This window comes from Athene noctua, chromosome 2 (genome assembly GCF_965140245.1).
Source record: "Athene noctua chromosome 2, bAthNoc1.hap1.1, whole genome shotgun sequence".
Taxonomy (NCBI): Eukaryota; Metazoa; Chordata; class Aves; order Strigiformes; family Strigidae; genus Athene; species Athene noctua.
This window is the reverse complement of record NC_134038.1, coordinates 55,125,414-55,148,769: the sequence shown is the minus strand read 5'-3', so window position 1 is coordinate 55,148,769 and position 23,356 is coordinate 55,125,414. Positions and strand designations below refer to the sequence as shown.

The 23,356-nt window shown below is 44.9% G+C and overlaps 1 protein-coding gene across 1 annotated transcript in view; it reads left to right on the top strand.

Moving 5' to 3' along the window:
- Positions 1 to 6,183: 6,183 nt before the first annotated feature.
- The window catches only part of EPB41L3 (erythrocyte membrane protein band 4.1 like 3), a 142,130-nt gene continuing 124,957 nt past the window's right edge, over positions 6,184 to 23,356 (top strand). Inside the window, exon 1 of the mRNA XM_074899161.1 lies at positions 6,184 to 6,312. The gene's annotated coding sequence lies outside the window, so the exon portion shown is untranslated. The remainder of the gene's footprint in view (positions 6,313 to 23,356) is intronic.

The following is a 23,356-nucleotide window of genomic DNA, read 5'->3' as shown; positions in this document are numbered from 1 at the left end:
GAGCAAGGACAGATGTTTCTCTGGTTTTACTGCACTTTTGGCCTGGACTGATGAGCCATTATCAGGCAGAATAGCCAATCTGTGATACTGTCATCTCCTTCATCTTGATAAAGCTTTCTGACTGGAAATTGTCTAATTTGTTTTAATTTGAATCATGGGAGTGTACATGTTCCATCCCAAACTCTGAACAGAAATATTTTTATTTCAGATTAAAGAGTATACCTACTTTGCACCACTAATTGGGAGATCCATGTGGATTTATTTAATTTTTCAGATTAACACAGACATAAATTTGAGTGCAACGAGTGAAAAAATGCTCTTTCTTTTACAAGCATAATATGGTTTTAATATGCTGGTATGTTGTTAATGATGTGTGACATTTTCTTTCATCAAAGTCAGAAAAATGAATTTCAGAGGAGTATTTTGCTGTTTTCTCATTGAAAAGTAGGAAGAGTGCTTCTCTGTGGGGTATCTGAATTAGTCACAGAACCACAGAATGGCTGAGGTCAGAAGGGACCTCTGGAGGTCACCTTGTCCAACTCCCTTGCTCAAGCAGGGCCATCTACTGCACGTTGCCCAGGGCCATGTCCAGATGGCTTTTACTTATCTCCAAGGACGGAGACTCCACAACGTCTCTGGGCAACCTGTGCCAGTGTTTGATCACCATCACTGTAAAAAGTGGGGTTTTTTGTGTTCAGATGGAATTTCTTATGTTTTACTTTGTACCCGTTGCCTCTAGTTCTGGCACTGGGCACCACCGAAAAGAGCCTGGATCCCTCATCTTTATTCCCTCCCACCAGGTATTAATACACATTGATAAGATCCCCCTGAACCTTCTCCAGGCTGAACAGTTCTAGCTCTTTCAGCCTCTCCTCATACCTCAGAATCTCAGGGCCCTTAATGGTCTTCAGGGCCATTAGCTAGAGTCTCTCCAGTAAATCCATATCCCTTGTATAGTGGGGAGCCCAGAGCAGGACCCAGCACTCCAGCCATGGACTCACCAGTGCTGAGCAGAGGGGAAGGATCACCTCCCTCCACCTGCTGGCAACACTCCTAATGCACCCCTGGATACCACTGGCCTTCTTTGAGCAAGGGCACATTGCTGGCTGACGGTCAGCTGATTTGCAGCTGATCAGTCCCCAGCCTGTACTGGTGCCTGGGGTTGTTCCTCTCCAGTTGCAGGACTTCGCATTTTTCTTTACTGAACTACATAAGATTCTTATCTGCCCATTTTTTCAATCTAGTGAGGTCCCTCTGGATGGCAGCACAATCTTCTGGTGTATCCAGCACTTCTTCCAGTTTTCTCTCATCTGCAAACTCGCTGAGGGTGCACTCTGCCCCATCATCCAGATCATTAATGAAGATATGACATAGTATTGGCTCCAACATTGACTCCTTGGGTACACCTCTAATGACTTGCCCCCAACTGGACCTCATGCCATTGATGACAGCCCTCTGGACCTGGTCATTCAGACAGTTTTTGGTCCACCTCACTGTCCACTTACCTAACTCATATACCATCAGCTTATCCACGAGGGTCTTATAGGAAACAACGTCAAATGACTTACTAAAGTCAAGGTAAACAACATCCACCACTCTCCCCTCATCCACCAGGCTAGTCATCTCAGTGTAGAGGGTTGTCAGTCCACTTCAATGTCAAATCATGTATTTCTTGCTATTCTTTTTAGGGGTCAGGCTATGGAGGCTGCAAAAGCAACATTTCATATGACAAGATCCTAATTCATAGTAATTTTTTTAAAGTCTTTTCTGTACAATTTGATAGATATGCACTACAGATTGTTAGTATGCTGAAATTCATTGAAATTATTCACTAAATAAGGAGACAATAAATAAGGCTCAGGTGACAGCAATGGCTCAATCATTTGCATTTTTTTTAACCAAAAAGTTACATTTTCTTATCAACAGTGAAAAATTGCTATTGTGAGATGGGGAAAGAATGATGCTAAAGTAAATCCCTTTCACTAAAGGAAAATATGGTGTGGGATGAATTTAAAATATTAGGCGGCATGCTGTGGACATGTAATTACAGTCATAGCTAGCTATAAATGACCAGTTAGATCATCTGGTCAAGTCCCTTGTCAATGCTAAATTGAATTCTGGATGCATTTTGTATTGTTTTAGGCAGCCTGGGCACTTTCAGTAAATGTGATAAACATATTTTTAAATAAAATAATTCTGCAGTGTCTCAGAACTCTGGAGAGAGAGAGAGAGAGAGAGAAGTATCATATCAAACTACTCAGTGTTGATACTTCAAGTTAGTCTCATTTCAGCTTTACAAGAAAAAGCTGTCAAGCTTTAAAGGAGGCCTCACTGCACAAAGAAATCAATGATAAAGTGCACATTGATTTCAATAAATCTGTTTCAGTCCCAAAACCATGTATATGCTGGGGCAAGGATGCTGCCTCTTTCTGTCTTTTTGTCTTTTAAACATCATGTGCACTGATGATAGTATAAAAATAAAGCTGTGGAGAGCAGTAATCTCAGATAATAATGGCCCCTGATTCAAAAGCAATCCTCAGGGACTGGCAAATTATAACAAACACTGCCCTGGTCCCTTTAACAAATCCCATCAATTTAAAATGACCAGGCATGGGCGAAGCTGCTTCTGTGGTGTATAGTTTCATCTACTGGAAACAGAGCATTTAAACAGGTGCTCTTGGACTTTGTGGTAAGCAGGTAAGTTGCCAGACCAGAAAACTTTTCAGGAATCGATTTGCACCACACGGGAGCGAGGATCCATGCAGCACTGGAAGGTCTGCAGGATGCCCTTGGGGGGCAGAGGATGCCAGGAGACGGCATTGTCAGCCAGTGTGCCAGCGATGGCAGGGCCACAGAGACCACTCAGAGAGGCCTTTCCTCAGAGAAAACACCATTGGCATAGTGTATTACTATAGTATTTATTACTCCTTTTATGTGAACCCAAATTTGATTGTAAATCTGCACCTTTGTCCTCGTCCTCAGAGCATGGAGCTTGAACGGGGGTGAACTTCTCCTTTGGAGTTTGAAAAGCATACTGCCAAGCACTCCTCTCTCACCACTCAGTCTCCTAGCAGTGTGTTAATAAGCAGTGGCAGATGAAGCATTATTAATTATGTTCATTAAAGTAAGAAACTCATCACTGCCACACAAATAATACGGAGGGCCCATAAAAGTTTGGATATATGAGGCCAGCCCACACTAGGAAGTACTGATATGTGTGGAAATAATGATGCTCTCTGGTGTAAATGGCTCTTTAGAGTGATGCTGTAAATACTTTCCCTCGTTCATCACCCTCTGCTCACAGGCTCTGCGCTCTCCCGAGCTGGCTCCCTGGGGCTTCCACATTCACATCATGGTCAGAGATGAATGTCCTCTCAGTCGCAAGGTTTCAACTTTATATCACCTATTACCACAAGTTGTCATGCCGGGTTACGGTAAATCAGATTAACATTCTTCTAATGCAGCCTCTGTGAGGGATCCTTAGCAGGGGAATTTCAGAGAGGGGTGCTTAGGATGGTAATTTTAGTAAGGAGAGACTCCTATACAATGTGCTAAAAGCATTTACCACAATATAAGACAAAAAAATGCCTTGGAGCTGTTACAGCCTATAAAGTAAATACGTAACAAACATATGTAAGCCACCTCCCGAAACGTGGCTTTGGAAATATGAGCAGAAAGTACCGGAGGAGGGTCAGCGTGATTTATTTCTGTTTTACCTGCCCCAGAACACTCTCATTTCCTGATGAACACAATGACTTGGCACAACTTGAAGCCCAGCAAGTCAGATTTCTCTCAGCAGACATCCTGATCAGTCCGATGGATATTTTAGGAACTCGCCATTAGTTCCTTTAATTAATGCCTCCCCGACAGGGACTGGCGCGGCCTTTTCCCACATCAGTGGAACAAAATATGCTTCAGCCATTTTGTCCAATAAAGAGGGGCCGGGCGATTGCTTCCGCATTGCCCGAAGCCAGTTCCCCTGAAGCCCCAGGTACCTGCTGCTGTCCATAGCGGAGCACCCGCTTCCCCCAGGAGCCTTCCTACCCCTAGTATTCATTTTAGAGACATTTTCTATACCCTTGTTCTTTTCCCAGAGCTGCCCTCCACCTTAGCAGAGGTAAGAAACCCCTTATGCCATGGGATGCACCATTAGTCCTTTCTGCAATAGCCTGTGGGAATGTGCGTGGCATGACCGAAGTAATTTTCCTGCTCACAGCCTCACTCTTCGCCTCGCAGCCCTGCTCCAGCTGGGAAGCCCGGCCTCACTGTCCCCAGCGAGAGCTGTCTCCCTGCTGTGACAACGCTGGCTCTCACCCGGTGGATGCCTGATGATGCATCAGCCAGGGGCAGGACCCAGCTCCCTCACCTTGTCCTGTGCATCCTGTCACAGACCTGGGACTTAAGTTTTTATGAATGCTTAGCCAAATAGCAGAAAAATCTGTTTAACTAAATTTTGTTTCTGGCTCTTTGAGACCATCACGTCTTGCATATCAATTTTCAAAGCTGTAAAACTCAGTAATTGTACATAGCTCCACAGTTTAAAAAAAAACCCCAAAACAACAAATGCAGGTGGCCAGGAAATTTGCTTGCCACAAAACTCCCTTCGATATCAGGACGTTCTCGCTGAGCCTAAGCATAACTTATCGCAGAAAATTATCTCACACGCTGAACAAAAATTTCCTCATTGGAACTTCAACCTTTGCTACCGGCGTCTGGCACCCCGCGTCCCACTCTCAAGGAGATCTCCCCCACGGGTATCCTTTGAACTCTTAAGGCTACGTGTGGTGGATTTCAGTAATAATTTGCACGGCGGGCAAACTTCAGGCAGAGGTGCCAGCAGGCGCTGCTGGCTGAGCGCCAAGGGACGCCGCAGCCCTTCCTACCGCAGCCTTGGGTCATGGCGGTGGGAAGGGAGCCCGCCTGTCCCTGCCGCCCGGCCGAGAAGGGCAGCGGCCTTCCCTGACACCAGGCAGGGGTATTTGCTGGGTGTTAAGCACCAGCGCTGGGTAGCCAAGAGGCTTTCTAAATGTGGTGATGATTCTGGCTGCCTCCCATGGAGGATAAATCAGCTCCACAGGGTCAGGTATAATCTCGATGTTAACGATTTAGGCATGACAGCCAAAGAGGCCGGCCAGGGAACACGCTTCCCGTCGTCTGGTGGGACATCTCACAACTACTTTGCCCAAAACAAGTCAGCCCTGAGGGGTTCTGTTTCTTCCTCGGTGTGTTTTTCTCCAGGAAATTTCTCGCTTTTGCGTGGGTATTCCCATCACCTCCAAACGTAGCTGAGGGTTTCCCATCCTGGGACGGCTGTGTTCGCAGAGCTGCCACCTCACTTCTCCAGAGGTTCACGGTGGTCGCTCCCAAATCCAAGGGGGGATTCACGCTCTCTGGAAACTTGTTTTTCCACACTCCCACCAGTGCAGCTGTATTCTCGTTTCTGTCCCACACCTCCTATACGTTGTCCTTCTCTGTGTCTAGACCGCTTGTGCAAGGGCTACCTATAATTTAAAAAAAGCAGGAAACTGGGCTGTCGAGGGACGGAGACGGAAAGGACGGGTGCTCGGGTTTTCTGGCGGGCAGTATTCCTCAGGAAGTCCTGAGGCTGCTCACCCGGGCCTGTCCCTTGGCTGTTGAAAAGAAGTTTGTGGTTTCCGTGGGTCTGTCACGGAGCACTCGCCCTGTGACACCCTGCCTGGGCTACGGCTGCCTCCTCAGGACATTAACCACCGTGTCCACCGAGTCCCGACGGGGCGGCAGCGCCCGCACCGGAGCCTCTCACCGCCGGATGCGGCAACGGGCTCCTCATACGCCCGACGGCACGAAATGATGGCACAAAGTAACGTCACGGGACCGCTTTTATTATCTTTCCTTTTTTTTTTTTTTTTTTTCCCCAGGAAAAAAAAAAAAAAAGGCGGGGAGGCGGGGGGGATCCCGGGGGGTTGGCAGGAGGAGCCGATGCCCCGCACGGCTCCTTCCCCCGCTCCCGCCCGCCACCGCCGCGGGCGGGGGGTGCCCGGACCCCGCTGCCCACCGGCCCCCGGGCGGCCCCGCGGGCGCTCCGGGCGGGCGGGGGCGGGGCGGCGGCGGCGGCGGCGCCAATCGGGAGTCGGGGGGGCGGCGGCGGCGCCAATCGGGAGTCGGAGGGGGCGGGCCGAGCCGTGCGGTGCCGAGCCGAGCCGAGCCGGCTGCCGGAGTCTGCCGGGCGCTGCAGGTGGGAGCCCGGCTCCGCGGCGGCGCGTAACTTGGGCGGGCCGGGGCTCTCCGCGGAGAGCGGGAGGAGGCGGAAAACACCTCCCAGGAAAGGCTCAGGTGAGGAGCCACCGGCCGCCGCTCCCCTCGCTTCCCCGGGCCGCCCTTGCACGGCACGGCGCGGCGCGGCACGGTGCGGCGGGTCGCGATGCGCAGCGGGACCGGCTGAGCTGTCCTTGGCTTGAGGTCAGTGGGGAGGACGGAGGGGCGTGCGCTGCCCCGGTCGCCCCCCCCCCCTCCCCCGAGGGTGCACCGCGCCTCTGCGCGGGGAAGCCGGGCTCGGGGTCGCGGCTCTGCGGCGCGGGGTCACCCATTCGCGTTTTTGCTTTTGGGTGTTTGGGGTGTCCCGTCCTCGCCCCCCCCCCCCCTCGCCTTCCCTCGCCGTGGGTCGTTTCGGGGTGCTCCCGGGCAGGGCTCGCCCCCTCGCCGGCCGCGGTGCGGTGCGGGAGTGCCGCAGGCGCGTACGGCTCTTGCGGGAGCGTGTCCCTCAGCCGTCCTTCCCGCCTCTCTCCCCTCCGCGGAGCGCGGCATCTCCCGCGGAAAATCCGCCCGCGAGGGGCTGGAGCGCAGCGGCGGCCGCAGAGCAAAGTTACGGGCTTTGCGCGGTGCGCGGTGGGGGCGGCTGCGGAAGGGGGGGGATTGGGGGGGGAGCGCTGCGCTGCGCAGGCTGGAACGCGGCCGGGGGAACATCTGCTGGTAAACCCGGTCCGTGCTGATGGGGTGCTGAAGCCCCTTTTTGGGGTGGTTGTACGTAGGCTTGGGGATAGCCCTGATGAAGCCGCAAGGTTTTGCGGGCTGTCGACGGGGTCGGTGCCTCTTTAGGGTTAAAAATGCTTAATAGTGGATATTTTGAGGTGGGGAGTGTGTGTGTGTGTATGTCCCCTTTTCTCTACCTTTTCGGATGTTTAAAAAAAAAATCCCAAAACTACTCATCCGGCGAAATTTGTATTTCCGTAGTAACAGCAGTTCATTAGGAAAGTGATACTAGCAGAAAAATTAAAAAGTAGTAGTAATAGAGCCCCCGACGCGGTTGCAGGTCGGGATCCGTAGCCCCCGGCTCCCCGCCAGCGGGAAGCGGCGTGGAGGGGGCCGGGGGGCTTTGGGAGCATGTGGGAATGCGGGGGGCTGGGGCTGGGCGCGCAGGGTGCAATGCAGAGCTGGAAGCACCGAAACTCTGCATTTTGTGCACAGTTCTGTGCTGGGTGGCCATTTTTTAAATTTTTCCTGACAGGCTGTCGGACCCCTAAAATGCCCGTTTGGGACTTGAAAAAACACCCCCAGCACCCCTTTCCTAGGGCTGTTTCCATGCCAAGTGCTTGCGTTTTTGTATCCCAAATCGGTGATTTTTCGTCATCCTTTAAACCTCATTAAGATGTAGCTAACCGTTTGTGGGAAGGAATCCCCCCCCCCCCCCTCTGGAGTTTGTATGTTTGTTCCTCTGTTCTTTCCGGGGATGGATTTAGTCCCTGGTATGATGGCTGAAGCAGTGACATGCAGTTCGGTGTGCTGCCAGATGCTTACCTTCTTTGAGAGTTTGGGATAGGCTCAGGCAGTATTAAAATCTTGCGAAGAGGATACTGTTATATGGTTTCCTCCATTTTTGGGCTATATTAGAAGCAGCCTAAAAATACTGGATCATCATTCCTCACGCTGTAACTGCGAGACTTTCAAAGAAACATTCTTAGATATGCTTTGTGGTTTGTTTTTTTTTTTTTTTTTTTTTTCCTTTTTAACCTTCGAAATTGTTAGTCCTGGTAGCCGATAGGGAGCTACTGTGGTATCCTTGTTCTTGTAACTTGAAGACATCACGAATTGAACAGTTTTTAACATCAAATGCTCATTGTTATGAAGGGTCGAGTATTTTAACAAAACTTCCTGAAGACATACCATTTAATGTTCCTAAAATCCCCCCAACCTTTGTGAAGTGCCATAAAAATGTGCAGTTAATGTAAATTTGTCGAGACAATGGGCTTTTCTTCGGCTCTTATTTTTTTTTAATTGGGAGATAACAGGAAAACAGATTATCAGTAGATCAGTACTATTCCTGTCCTTTCTGCAGCAGCATTTATCTCAGCATATGAAGTTTCTTTCAGAGGTAAATGTTATAGAAGTCCCTTGCTCAAATATTGGTTGCACATTACTGCCCAGAACTAGCTTAGGAAGGCACTTTACTATCTCATGCAACCTTATCTGCCATTCCACAACTTCATAACAAACCCATTGGAACATGAAATGACCTTGGAAAGGCATCTTTCAATCTGACACGAGGCATTCTCTTACGGGGAACAGCACTGCTCCACACAGAGCTGATGTTTCCAAATTGATGCTTCTAAACATTTTATTTTTATATATTTTTTTTTTGAAGAGGGGAGGGAGATGGGTGGAATATTGAATTTGAAGGGAAAATATTTTTTTAAAAACAAACCCACTCAGCTGAAGTTGAAGCACCACTCAGCTGAAGAAGAGGTGTATTAAGAATGTACATACGATAGTGACACTTAAGTCATGGGTGAAAACAAGTCTTCAATTTTAATCAAAGGAAAACATCATTTCCTTTGCCAGTTCTGATTTGCTCATTCATGAGATCTTCAAAAGCGCAAATTATTAGTGGGACTAACTGAAAGCTAGTTGGGTGTGTTAAATGGAGAAAAGACATGATGAAGTCTGAGGGAAGCTTTGCATTTAATTGTATTGTTCTTGACATCAGAACATGATGCTTCTATGATGAAAATATTCCAGAAGTCTTTCAGTCCCAAAATACTGTTCCTGTGGAAAGGCTGCAAGAGCACCTTGAGAATTAGCAGCAGGGAAGGGGGAGTCTTGCAACTGTCGAGGGAATGAATTGATGGAGGTGGTGTTTGGGCAGTAAGATTAATGGGGCTTTGGCCCAGGTGCTGGACTTGACACTTCGGGTCAGGCAGAAGGGTGGTGGACCATGGTGGTTTTACCTTTCAGGAAGATGGTGCCTCCTGTAGAGCAGTGCCCTCTCACAGCCTCCCACCGTGCTCCAGCCTCAGGAGCTTGTGCTGCGAGTGCCACCTGCTGGGTGATGAGCACGCTTTATATCAATTATATAGAAGTTTTATATACACACGTATGTGTATACGTACATATACTGTATTTAGATATATGTTTACTTACATATGGGTGTATGTTTTTTTCATAAAAATGTTCTTGGCTTAACCTAAGCAACCTTGCGAAGACCTGAAGTTTCTCACCTTCTAAGGACTTACCACAGCTTGTGTTTTGTGGAACTCAAATAGCACTTGGGTTTTATATTGCAAGGACAGAAGGGAGATTTTGATACCGCTGATATTTAATGCTGTCTTCGCTTTACTGAAAGCAACTGGGAATTTTCAGTTGTACATCTCCCTGCTCGTGATGTGGTAATCTTTCACAGTTGTCTCGACGGTCAGATAGCAAGCTGTGGAGGTACGGCTGTGGACCTGAAATGGAGACCAAACCAACCACTCAGCTTTACATTATATATCACTTAAATGCTTAATCTCCACAGCACTGCTGATTTCATAATTTCTCATGTCAACTAGATTATTTCCATAAAGTTTTATGAGCATCCCTTTTTGATACAAAATAGCACTTCTCATTTAGGTTAGCTGAAGACGTATAGAATTTGCAGGATGTTGCTGGATGATTTTTTTCGTTTTAAAGAACATTTTTTCATTTTCACACTTTCATGACATTTGCATAGAAGAGTGAAATATAAAAGTTTGATTCTGTCCAAGAATTTCCACTGGCAGGTGACATCATAAATCCAAACCTGACATCATCCCCAGCAATGGCTTTCCCCTATCCATTACTTTCCACCTCTCCTAGCCCTCTGGAGCATTGGCTGGGATGCTGTTTAAATACCAGTTTGATTCAGCTGGATCCGGAGTGAAATCAGTAGCAGCATCAAGGCTTGTAATTGTTCTGTATTGGGCTGACAGTATTAGGGAAAGATGCATAGCCCTGTTTTTTGTTTGTTTGTTTGTTTTGACAGCTAACCTTACTAAGGCTTTATTGTTTATTTATTTCATGGTGCACTGGTGCCAGATGAATCTTTTACCCTGACTGTGGGTTAGGAATGGGTCTAAGCTGAACCGTAAAAGTTTTGAGGAAACTTTTGAAAGCTTTCAGCTGGAAAACCTATATTGATATACTTTTGTGATAAATGGATAAAACGCTTCATGTGGTTTTGAAAGCGTATCCTTCCACTTGGATCTGTATGCTGGAGAGTGCATTACAGTCGGGAATGAATTGATGGAGCAAAAAACAAGTAGTGTAATTGCAGAGTTCATCTTAAAGTGTGATTCTAGGAAGAAAAAAAAGCACCTGGCATATCAAGAGGGATTACAAGATAGGCTTTTGAGGAAGGAGACCCACAGTAATAATGCATAACTAAAGTTCACTGTCCCCTAAAACATTCGCAGTTAATTTGGTGCTTGAAAAATTGTGATTTCAGTGTCTGGTGAAGAAGCAATTGACCCTAAAATTGCTGCCTGAAGCTGAACCAACGTTTTCAGTTTCACAACCAGTGTCATGCAAAAATAGCATGTGAAGAGGAGCAGGGGGAATGCAAAATCTCCCTGTGCTCGTGCTCTAATGTATCCCTCCTCACCCTGACCCAAGCAACTGGCATGTAGTGTAGGCAGTGAATGCTGCTGCAGTGCTCAAGGCAATTTATATCCCATCCATTCATCCATCCCATATCATGACTTTTTTTTTTCTTTCCCCCACAAACCTTCTGAGCTGCTAATGGAAAGCAGCCCCTTATAACACATCAGACTTCAACAACCATCTTTTGTTCTCACTCAGAAATGCATATGCAGTATTGTCAATGGGGATGCTGCACTACTATCCTTCTCTTCCATCCCCCCCATCCTAAATAAACTACTTTGACAGCTCTGCTGCTCAAATTCTGACAGTTTTGAGTCATCCATACTCTTTTGTTTTGTTTCTTCCTTCTCTTTTTGCACACCACATTTCCCAGTGTTCCCACCTACTCAACATCTGCTTTCCTGTGACCTCTTGACCTCTTATCTCATGATAAGCTCATTAATGTTCGTCTTGCCCCATGCCACCATCAAAATCTCTCTTTCCTTACATTTGAACAACTCCTGTGTTTAGTCAGGTCACTCAAATGACCATTACAGTCCCTGGGAGTATCTTGGGAGTTGTGTCTGCTCCAGTAAAAACATCCTCCCAGTAATCCAGACTTCCCTTGCAGATGGAAGAGGCAGGTAATATTTTAAGGGTAATCTGTAGTTGCAGTCACCCAGACAGTAATGGTGCATGGTCACATCTCTCGGGAAGGACTACGGTTCACAAGACCGACAAGAGAAATCAGAAATTAAGGCAAATCCTTTGCAATCTCTTTTCCCTTTCCTCTCCAATATTTTTCACGTGAAGGCGTTGGAAAGGCTTCTTCTGTAAAAGCACTCCTACAAAAACAGCAACAAAAAAAAGTTGCTTGCTAGCTAAGTGGTAAATACATGAGCAATCATCATCCTTCTTCTGTGGTCTTTCGTGCTGTCTTATTAATGGGCCGTGGAGGCAGAGGAGGAGGTAACTCCTCAGCCATTATCCATAGGGAGGCTGCAAATTAGTTGACTGTGCCAGTTATGTTTTCCATTTTGGAAAAACAGCAGATAAATTTACCTTTATATGGTATGGTTTCTACAGGAATCAAAAAGAAACCACACTGGTGTCTGTGCAGGTGGCTCACTGCCTTCCTATGCCGCCTTGGGATTTCTGATGGCCAAAACTGTGCCCTGGCCCCAGGCCCCTTCGCTGGGACCCAGCAAAAGATCGTTGAGTTGTGAGGATATCTGTATTCCTGAGAACAGTTGGTTTGAAGAATATGGATAGTTGAAACATATGAAGTGGGACGATATCCCAGTCTGTTGTGAGGGACTTTGCCAATGACCTTTGGCTTCTTGGCATCTCGTCAGCCTTGGCACTGTTTGCATGACGGTCCATCTGATGATCATACAGCTTCTGGAGAAGACGGCAGCGTTTTCTTCACTGCTGCTGCCTCCTCTCTGCTGCAGGCTTCAGTGCTTTCCTCGTCTGGTGTCTCTACGCTTCGGACCTTGTGCTCTTCCTTAATTTGCAAATGCAATTGGTTTCTCTAGTCAAAAGAAGAGCACGCCTTTCACTGCCGTTACATACACACATGCAATTTGTTTAGGTTAACCCATAGCAATTGGTGTTTTGTACAGATGTCTTTAAAGCATTCCCTCTCCAGAGGAATAATAATAAAAAAACTCCAAACAAACAGAGAAAAAAAAAAAAACAAAAACAAAAAAACAACCAAAACTGCTAAATTGATTGAATGTTTTGGAGCAGTTGCCAAAAGAAATCAACGCTGAGCCTGGGAAAGCTGTAAAATTTGGTCTTTGGCTTTTTATTAGTAGGAGAGAAGTAACACTTAACTGAGTTTGGTCACCCGGGCAGTGTTTGAGGTCCAAATCAAAAAAAGCTTGTTGTTTCATCTTGGGTGTTCTTGACAGTTTACAGATGTGTAACCACGCGTAGATACTTAGCTGTGGGGTAGGCTGCAAGCCCCCTTAACGGCAAAGAGTAAGTTATCAATACCTTATCCTTGACTGAGGATTCTGAAATGAGCTGTCGCTGTGGCCTGTGGTGGTTTTGACTGACTTCCTTGCCAAATGTTACATCTCCTCATCAAGGATTTAGAAATGTCAGCAGCATGAGAAAATAATATACCTTTTCTGTATGTGATATTGCCCACCTGTTGCTGCCTGATGGGGGGAGGTACAGTAGAAGATTTGATTTTTTTAAAAGTGCATTTATCCCCATCACAAAATCTTTTTTATGAGGTCAGCCTTGACAGATCATTATTAGACAGTAATTATTATTCTTTTATCAATACACTGCTACTGTGTTTATTTTCTTTTTTTTTTTTTTAGAGTAAGTTAGGAGTGTTGCTATATGTTCAGTCCATTTAATAAATTATCTGAAAGTAATCTGTAATGGAGACTTTACAGAAAACAGTGTGTTGTGTTGTTCATTGAATCTCAAGAGTGTTTTTTTTTCTTCTTTCTCCCGTCGTTTTCCTGCTGATTGCTATGACCGTACTGCAAACATGGACTTCACGAACCGGACAAACGACTGCCTCCCGGAATATGGATGATATTGGTGAGTCTGCAAAATGAGTTTCACTTATGCTTGCTTGGGAGAAAGAGGAGGAGTGTTATTTATTAGAAGATGGGCGTGATGAAAGATGTCTGCTTTTGGCATGTTGGTTTTGTGGAAGCAACAGGCAGAGCTTATTGAATTTCAACTATTTTTTTTGATGGAGAGTTTTTTATTCTGTTTTATTATTGGCAAAGGTGAAGGAATTAACATGCAGTGGATTAATTTGAAATAGTGTCATGAGATTGAGTGTTATTGCTTTTGTAATAATTTTTAAATGACTTTTCTGTAAGACACACTGTGAAGCAACGGCTTAGAACATTTTAATTTTTCTTTTCTGGCTTATTCAGTTGTTTCTGCAAATAGTTCAGCCAAAAAATGATTAATTGGATGGCTTTTCAGAAGAGCACTATGTGGTTCTTCTTACTGTTCCTAATATCGGTGTTGCCTGTGGTGTGAACTTTGAGATGATGCATTGATGGTGTTTGCATTAAGTATTGTACCAGAATTTTCTGTGAAAAGGATTTCCATTCCAAGTAGTCTCTGATGAGACTTTTTTTTTAATTAAAAAAAAAAAAAAGACACAAAGCTCTCTTGGGGTCATACTCTACTTGTTTACAGACATCTACCAGACTGTGGTTACTCACTCCCTGAGGATGAGGCTCTGGCACTTTGGACTTTGAATTAAAGGTGACTGGACAGTTTCAGGGAAAACATTTTCTGCAAATGTTATCAGCCCGGAGATCTGCTCAAGAAGCATGGTTGGAGGTGGCAGTATTCACCCAGTGTTGTCCGTAGGAGTAAAGCTGCTGCTAGAGCACTGACTGGAGGTGGTTGGCAGCTTAGCAGCCTTGGGATTTATTTCTGAGCTATTTAGACCTAGCAGGAGTGACTCATTACTACAAATAGGCTCAATTAAGGAAAACAACCTGCTTCACCTCTCACCTGTGTGGTGACAACCTCACTTATGCACAGCCTTAAGTTTTCAGGGAGAAGGCAAATATGATTTGAGCATGGCATTGGTTGCTTGTCTTGTCCTGGGGAGATGCAGGTTTTCCCAGCGTGGTGGTGGCCCCATGCCAGAGAAGGTGTGGGAGCAAGCAAGGGGCTGAGTGCTGGCTGCTCTCCAACAGATAGCAGCCAGGTTTAGGTGGTGCACACCCTTTTAGGGGGGTTGGCGTTGTCTGTCTCCCTCTCTTCCTCCTTTTTCAGTCTCTTGAACACGCACAGTCTGCGGCACCTGCGTCTTGCACTGATGCGAAGAGCCTGAGGCTGAAAGATGGGTCTTAAACTTAAGAGTTTCTTCTCAGACAGAGCTTTGGAGAAGCTAAAACCTGATATTTTGCTTTTGAGCATTTCCAGAGTATTGCTGCTTAATCCTTTTTATTGATCCATAGCTTATGCCGGAAAGCCCTTGTCTCAAGGCAATATTCAGAGTCCTGGAGGATAATGACACTAATCACATTTCATATGACCTTTCAGGCAGGATGAACATATGTTGCACTGCTGCATTTTTCTCCTCTCTTAGTTCCGGTTATGTATCTTTTATTCCTCAGCAGTGTGGCTTAGGAGTGCAGTTAAGAAGCCTTCTGCATGACTAGTACGCAGTCGTAGGGTCTGTAAGTGGACTGCTGCTTCAGATTGCTGTGCTTTGATGTGCTAAGCAGCCTTGATCAGCCTGGGAGACTAATAGCTCCTGTGCCCAGAACAGAAGTAATGCATATTTACCATGATGGACGCGCTACCCAAAGCTCTTTGAGTCTGAAAACTAGCAGTGTGTGTTCCTCATGGCATTGCTTCAGCGTGTATCTTGATTTTTTTTTTTAGCCTGTTTTGTAATGTACATGAATAATTGGCTCTTGAGTTGCACCTATCTAAAGAGATGCCGCTGCGATATCTGGAAATGCAGTAATATGAGTGCCGAAGTGCTCGTGCCATCACCATGGCATATCAGGCGAAGTTTGATGTGATCACGTGAACGAGCATTTCCACCCAAGTTTTATTCTTAGATTTATTTTTCACTTTCGCTCTGATTTGGTTATATTTGAATTTTTGGCAAATGCAGTTAGCAAAGTAAAAATCTGAAACAGTAATCCAAATGGAAGATCAAAGCATACTTTGCATAAACAGATAAATATCGTAACTAAAAGTATAAGGAGTGATTTCCTTTCCTTTTACTAAAAAAGTACAATTGATGTCACCCCAGGCTCTTCCCAGCAGCGTGTGGGCACTGGTTGAAAAATCAGAGGTTCATGCTGGTTATATGGAGAAGCTTTTTCACCCCAAGGCTGGCAGGCCGGCCAGGGGCACAGGTTGCCCATGGAGGCTGTGCAGTCTCCATCCTTGGGGGTTTTCAAGACCTGACTGCACAAAGCCCTGAGCAACCCAATTGGATCTCACAGATGGCCCTGCCTAGAGCAGGAGCCTGGACCAGAGACCTCCTGAGTTCCTTCCAGCCTGAATTATTCTGTGATCCATTAAAAAACACTTGAATTTAGAGGGCCCTTTATGTTTGGAAGAAGAGTAAAGCAACAGGGTCATGGAGGGCATTATTATAAGGCAAAGCTGATGGGGGCTCATGTAACAGGAGAAGGAATGCAGCATCTGGCCAGACTCATTCAAAAGTGCTACTTGGGGCTATCTCTTAACGTTTGTTCCTTTTGGTTTTCAGTTGTGCAAAGCAGTTAAAAAAACTGCCACTTGCTGCTTGGAGGAAACTGTGTGCTATTTGTTCCACACCAAGAGTAGCTGTATCGCTAGTTTCCAAAATTTCAGAAGTGATCAGTTGACTTCTGTTTATATCAGTTAACAAACGTCACTTACTTTGTCGGAGCAGGCTTCAGGAGGATGAGATTCTTCACGTAGAAGGCTTCCAGACTTCTGTGGATTTCTTGTTTAGTTGGGTTTTTTTTTTTTTTTAAGATTGAGCTATGGCTATTCCCAGTCCTTCAAAAATTATGTGGGAGTGCAAATAGGAGGCAGATTAAAACCTATGATTGACTGGACTGAATGGGAATCAGCTCCCCAGTACGAGGTAGGTGCTTATGGGTGTTGATATGAAGCCAAAAAGAGCTACGGTTGGCGAGGGGGGTTGGGGAGAGAGGAGCAGTCAAGATACGGAGGCAGCCTTTCAGGATGAAATATGTGAGCCTCTAAAGAGTATGGATGGGTCAGAGATGACCGCAGCAGCTTTGGAGGAGCAAAAGACTGCTAATGGTTTAGATAACCCCCAGAGCAATCGTTTGCATTTTCAGGAAGATGGCCTGCAACATTGGAGTTAGTCTGGCAAGCATTTGAAAACAAACATAAAATACACAAAATGCATTATTAGTAAGGTTTGGCTTATAGATGTGCAAGTGAATGAATTTAAGTGTTTAACCCAATCTGTTTTTCTGTTGTATTTCTGGTTTTGTTGTCTTGATTTTTATTCCTCCTGGAAGGGAGTTAATTTAATTTACATATTGACTTCCCTTGTTTGTGTTTGGAGGCGATACAGGTGAGTATGGAAAGCCACAATCAGTAACTCCAAGTGGGATTTCAAAGGCTTTCACTTACTTTTGCACTTTTTTTTTTTTAACACTATCCTGTCTGCTTCTATCCACATAGCAAGTGAACTGTCATTCTTGCCTGTCATGCCACGGTTGTGATGGAATGTGGTCAGTGGGTGAGGTCCCAGTGAGGCCACAGTATCTTGTCCCTTGCATATTCAGAGGCTGAAAGCCGTCATTATTGCTGCGAGAAACTAGAAGCTTTAGATTTTAACCTTACCTTACCTTATCTTGACTGTAACCGCTCTGCTCCATGTGTCTGGACAGTGACTATCTTCAGAGTTACGTTCATGTATCTATCATGACTTTATGTCCACTTTTCCTCCAGGCTTGAATACTACACTGGGTGATTTTGCCTTTTATTTTAATTTCCTTTATACATATGCAAAGCTTTTGTATTTCTTCTTTTCTGTTTTGTGTGTGGTTTTTTTTTTTTCCCCATAACTGTTCATTTTCAGTTGTTGCATAGATAATAGTGCTGATGAACAAGTATTTAGTCTGACACATAAAAGCATAGCTGTAAAGAAAATGAAGCAGAGAAAATTACAGTGGCAAAGGTTCCTAAATTATAGTTGTACAGGAAGATTGTGATAAGGAAGTAGTTAAACATTACTATTTAGTCAAACCTGCAACTGTGGCTGGTACTTCGATTGTCTCCTCCTTTTGCTGACACTTAGTTTGTGGGGTCAGTGAGATACTCTTCCTGCTAATAAAGTCCCTGTTTTATTGAACCGAAAGCTTGTGGAAGTAAATGGGTGTGTTCTCCCAGATGGTTTTAGGTCAAGTGCCAAACAAATGCTGATTGTTTTCAGATTTGCTTTTAAAAGAAATGTTAGGTCCTTGCTATACCCACTGTTTAGAGAGAGAAAAAAAAAAAAAAGGCAAGAAAAAACCACTGAAACCAGACAAAACCAAGACACAAATCAATCTGCCCATCTGAGAAGAGACACGTGTTCCATTCAAGTATTCTGGAAAACATACATAATGTAATAGCTCTGAACCAGGATATTCATAAGCAGAAGTGTTAACATTTGAGCTGACTGTATGCTTGCTACAGCTGGAAAGCTGTTACTTTTATGGCAGCAGCGTGTTTGCTCACAAGGCCCGGGTCTGACAAACACCCCGAGCAGATGTGAGCATCATCCTGCGTGTGCTCTCCTGTGGAGTCGAGCAGTCGCTCGTCAGTGTGATGGTGAGTACAAACCACAATCTCTTAGCAGCAGATCTCACATTTGAAGACCTTTGCTTGGTTTCAAATCATCGCAGCAGTAATCCGTGAGACCTGAAGATCAGCTTTTGTCCACAGGGATGTGGGGTCAAGAAAATGTGCTATGTCGATCTGTCACGGAAATAAGGATTGAGTAGGGCCCTTTAGGGAGAACTTGCACCTTTCTTCATAGACACTGTATTTTTCCTTCTGGAAATTGCCCTTAGGATCCCAGTTGGTGGTTAGTAATAACTACTGTTGTTTCTCTTCCCAGGTAATTCAGAAACTGGCCTAAGGCAAGCTGGGTTACTGTGGTTAATTTTGTTTGAGCAGCATGGATCGCTGTTTGTGAGCAAAAGGTAGTCTTCTGTGGTAAAGCTAACTGCCTTCATGCTTATCTTAACTTTGACGAAGTTATTACCATAGGTTTGTTAGCAAAAGAGTTGGGTGAAGGCAGTGGCCCGGGCTGAGCAAAGGTTAAGGCAATCAGCAGTAGCTCGGCTGTCAGCAGAATTGCATTGATGGGAATCACATCTGAGGTTTTGCTCAACTTTATTGTCTGCTTGGCTTTTAGCTGTTCCTGCAAGCATGTCCTTCAGCAAGGTAAGGAAAGGCCAAGGGTTGTCCACCTGTGATTTCTGCCTGCCCTTTGCATTGTGAAGCCAGTCCAGAGTGTAGCCAAAATACTGCAGAAGTGGCAGTTGTTTGTGGTGGAGCCTGAGATAAATGGATTTATCCAGTAACTGTGAGGCTGCTCAAGTTGGATCTTGTCAATTTGTCATGCTCTTTTTTTTTTTTTTCCCCTTTTAGTTTCTCTCCAGAATAGTTGTACTGAGGTTTGGTGTTGTTGCATCCTATTTTTAACACCAAAGCTCACTTATCTCTAGTTAAATGTGTGGTATGTTTCATTTGAGAGAGATGGCGTTTTATCAAATATCACAAATGATCTTTCTTGTTAGAACTAATTCAAACCAACTGAAAAAGGATTCCTCCTATTTAATATAAAATTATATGTGCAAAATCCTCATATAGTTGGCATCAGTGGAGCTTATTGTCAATAGAAAGAGATATCAGACTTAGTTGTAGTTCTCTCAACCCAGCATTATGTTTATCATATGGTACTTCAAATATCTGTATGTGCCTAGTTTATCCAAGTATTGTGGCTCTTTTATACCAAGCTAATGTATCTGTAGAGGAATATAAATTCTTTTGCAGTTGACCGGTATTAAAGCCTGTCTCTTTATGAAGAGGTATAATTGCTGGCCAATACATGTTTTTGCAGTAGGGACAGTCACTGCAGCTGTTTGAGTTCTGTCATGTTTATGCATGACCAGATATTGCTATAGGCTGGTAAGAATTTGCTGCAAGAGCCTTCATTTTTCAGTCTTGGGAAGTGGGCTCCATCTAGTGTTTAAATTAAAGATTAAGTTCCAGTTCCTTTTCTTGAATGCCCTTGCAGTGTTGATAAAGGACATAGAGGAGGAACTGTGGTAGGCACTGCTTTTGCTGATGATTATCTAGAATGAGATGTTTCTTGATACAGTCAGTATCCCAGTGTCAGGCTGAAAAACTGTGTCTGTCTTGCACATGCACTTTGAAGCTGAAATATTTATTTTATGAAATGGCACGCGTCTGAAAATAAATTAAGCCATCGTGGCAATAATGTGATCCTGGAATATTTTGTGGTTGGTTCCTATATATGCTTTCACACTATTTGATGTGGCATGTTAGAAGCAAGCATGTTAGTCTATAAAATCAGAATTAGAAAGCTAATTGCAGGGCTTTTTTAAGAAGTAATGAATTTTGAAATGTGTACTGGATATTAATATCCAGTGAACAGAATAGTTTTCTAGTATGTAATGCTTCTCTAAACAAGCATGTGGTATCCTGTCCTTTATTTTTACTGTTTTAATTTTCAGGTTTTGTAATATTTAATTCTCTGATAAAGGCTACTTAATTATATTTTTTTATTAAAAGGGGTATCACATTTGACCTAATTTAAACTAAAATAGAAAAGTATTTGATAGTTATTGTCTCATGTTTCCAGTGCCCTGATGATAAATAATTCTGTGAAACAGAGACAAGAAATATGAAGAAAAAAAAATATGGATGTGTTCAAGGTGGTATTAATTCATCCAAGCCTCTTCTATTTTTTTTTTTAAATTGAAACTGGATCATACTGAGAAAGTTGAAATATTTAAGACTGAACAGAGATTTGCCTTCTCCACTGACCTTTTACAGTCCAAACTGAAAAAGTGGGGACTTGGAAATATTTAGTCAGGAGGGCAAATGTGCAGTGAGGAGAACCTGGGCTATCTGAGGACTATATTTAATTATCAGTACAGTGGGGTTTTGTCCCGTTGCGTTTTTTCTTCCTATTAAAGGGAGATTTGAGGCCACTTTCACAAGCTTTTAGCCTGAGCTCTCTGGCACCTTGCAGCCATGCTTTGAGACCTGATGAGGAAAGAGGGAGGTGGGCGCTGTGCCCAGGCTAAGCATGGCTGCATGCCGGAGCCACCAATGCCTCCCCTGCCTGCCTCCCTATATTGCAGACCTTTGCTGCGACTTGAAGGCGTGGTGGTGTTGTGTGACTTGCCCCTACCTACAGTTGCTTACCTTGAGGGCTAGTGGTCGGAGAGCTGCAGAGCTGCCTGCCCCTTGCAAAAGAGGAGATCCCTGACCCGGTGCCTAAGACAGCTTTCGGCTTGTTTTCCACCCATCACTGGAGTGGTGCAGAGCAGCAGCTGGGATCCAGTCCCGTGTCATTGGCAGAGAGCCCGTTATTGTTTCATCTGTAAAATATTCGGGGTCTGGGCTTTCTAGTTCACACTTGGGAGCTGAGTGCGGACAAAGTTAATGGGAACCATCTGGTGCTGAGAGGGAGCATTGAGATGGTTTCCTCGGCCGCTTGAAAATGGGGAGCCGTTGCGGCAGGGTGCTGGGGCGCCTGCGTGTCTGCAGCGTGGGAGGAAAGGGTTGGGAACGGTGGCTGAAGTAGGCATCCGTGGAGGTGAGATGTGGATGGTGAATACCCCTGGGCACAAGGCAGCCTGACTGAGCCCCGGGCACAGCCCCAGAGCCTCCCAGTGTTGAGCTGTGCTTGTTTCACTTGGCTAAGGAAGGCAGCCAGCAGTTGTGTGGAGGAGCTTAAGTATGTATACATACATACGCTTTCTTGACAACTCATAAATTATTTTTTTCTTTTGCTTTTGAGACACTGGTGTAGTTGGTAACCTCTGATCTTCCAGTCCCATACAGGTGTAAACTATCAACCCCACAGAGATAATAGTGCTGGGGTGGACCTGCTGGACTGCCTGGACTTTTTTTTACTATTAAATACTGTCTTCTGTAGGCAAAAAACCATTTCTTTATCCGTTGAATTTTTTTTTTTTAAGTAACACATTGTTAAATCCAGTTTACTTTTCCATGCTACATAATTTTACATTTCTCCTAGAGTGGACAATGAAAGCAAATGTAAGTCTGTGTCACTTGAGGCCTCTGGGTCTTAGTGATCCAGTGGTGTTTGGTTTTTTAATTACCTGCTTAGAAGCAGTGGTTACACTGCAATTTCTAAACAAAACTTGGAAACATCTGTTTCCATTAAATCCTGTTAAAGCCTCTTTAAATAAAATTAAATTTGGTCCAAATCTAAACTGCTGCTGTGCCTTTAAAACCTATTTGTAAAACTATAGGTCAAAATGGTAAGGCACTATTTTTCTTTTTGGAGTGCCCAATAATACGGTGCATCAACTCAAACACTATACCATGCACCAAACAGTTTGCATGGTAATCAACACTGTACTTATAGCTGGGGCTAAAATTGACCACACAGGTGGTTTCTGTTGTCACCCACCAAGTAACAGGATAGGACACCTCACTCATGTTCTTGCTTTGAATCTGAGAGGTGGGCTTCGAAGCCCTGCTTGCCATGTCACGCGCTGCTGGTGATCCTGGTGGTGGTGTCTCAGGGCCGAGGGAGATGGTTTGGCTTGGTGCTGACAGGGGAGGGAGGGTCTCCAAAGAGTCATCCCCATCCACCAGTGTGGCCCTGCAGGAGAGCTGCACCAGTGTGTCCTGACTGGGTCCAAGATGGCTTGTGGTGAAGCTCAGTGGAGGAGGGAGAAGCCTCAGAAGGGCTGGACTTGGTCATGATGCTGAGCTGCAGGCGAAGGGGTGACAGCACCAGGGGAAGCTCCATAAATAACGAGTGCTGCTGCATCCACCAAGTCTCTCTGCTGTGTGTAGAAGAGCCTAAAGTGATGAAGAAAATGCTGGTTAGTCCCTCTGCACTGCAAAATGGCAAAGTTAAGAATAATCTAGAGGAGGGATGCTTTGCTGTACTTGGGAGAGCTGTTGCAGAGTTTATGGCAGCAATTAAAAAGGAAAGCAAAATCTCGAGAACATGAGGTTGGAAAGGAGGTTCTGATGCATGAAAATTGGGTCTGGAGCTTTCTGATCACTTCTGTAACCCTGTTAGGGGGGGAAAGTGCTAAAATAGAGACAAGGGGTGGAAAAAAGCAGAAATGATTCATGGTTTCAAGTAGTGCAGGTCATGAAGAAGATGTAATTAGTCCTGGCCTATTTAACCTGAAAGAAAAAGAAAGCTATAAATAAAGGCTGGGGAAAAAAAAAAAAAAGAGGTAGAATATTAAGGTGATGACTATTTTAGACTCAGTATCTCCAAGAATAATTAAGGTATAAAATAATTTATTAGCCACCTATGTGTTTTATGCTAGAGGTAGCAGATATGCAGTGCATTGTGGAAGTAAATAATAAGGGTAGGCAGTTGGCATGGGCTAATTGAAGGGCTAGGCAGTGTATTTTGAGAGAAAGGGAATGCGCTAATACCTCAACTAACTAGATTAAGGGTGTTAAGTTGGCAAGATCCTTAATTTAGAACTGTATTTTTGTCCAGAGGACAGACCATAGTATGCGGTGCTGCTGGCTGTTACTGTTCCTCTGTATGGTGGATGCAGCACCTGTGTCACAGTGGATATCTGTTCACCTCTCTTGCACTTCTCTTTTTCCCCACGCAAACATGAGCCAGCTGGTTTGGGAGCTAGACCTAGCCGGTACTCAAGAGTTTTGCGTTGTTTTGGGTTACCCGACTTGAACTTCTTCCCTCCACTGCTGGGGACTGATACCTTTGGGAGTTAGGCATCTTTGAGTGCAGCTGCAGGACCTGTTGGGT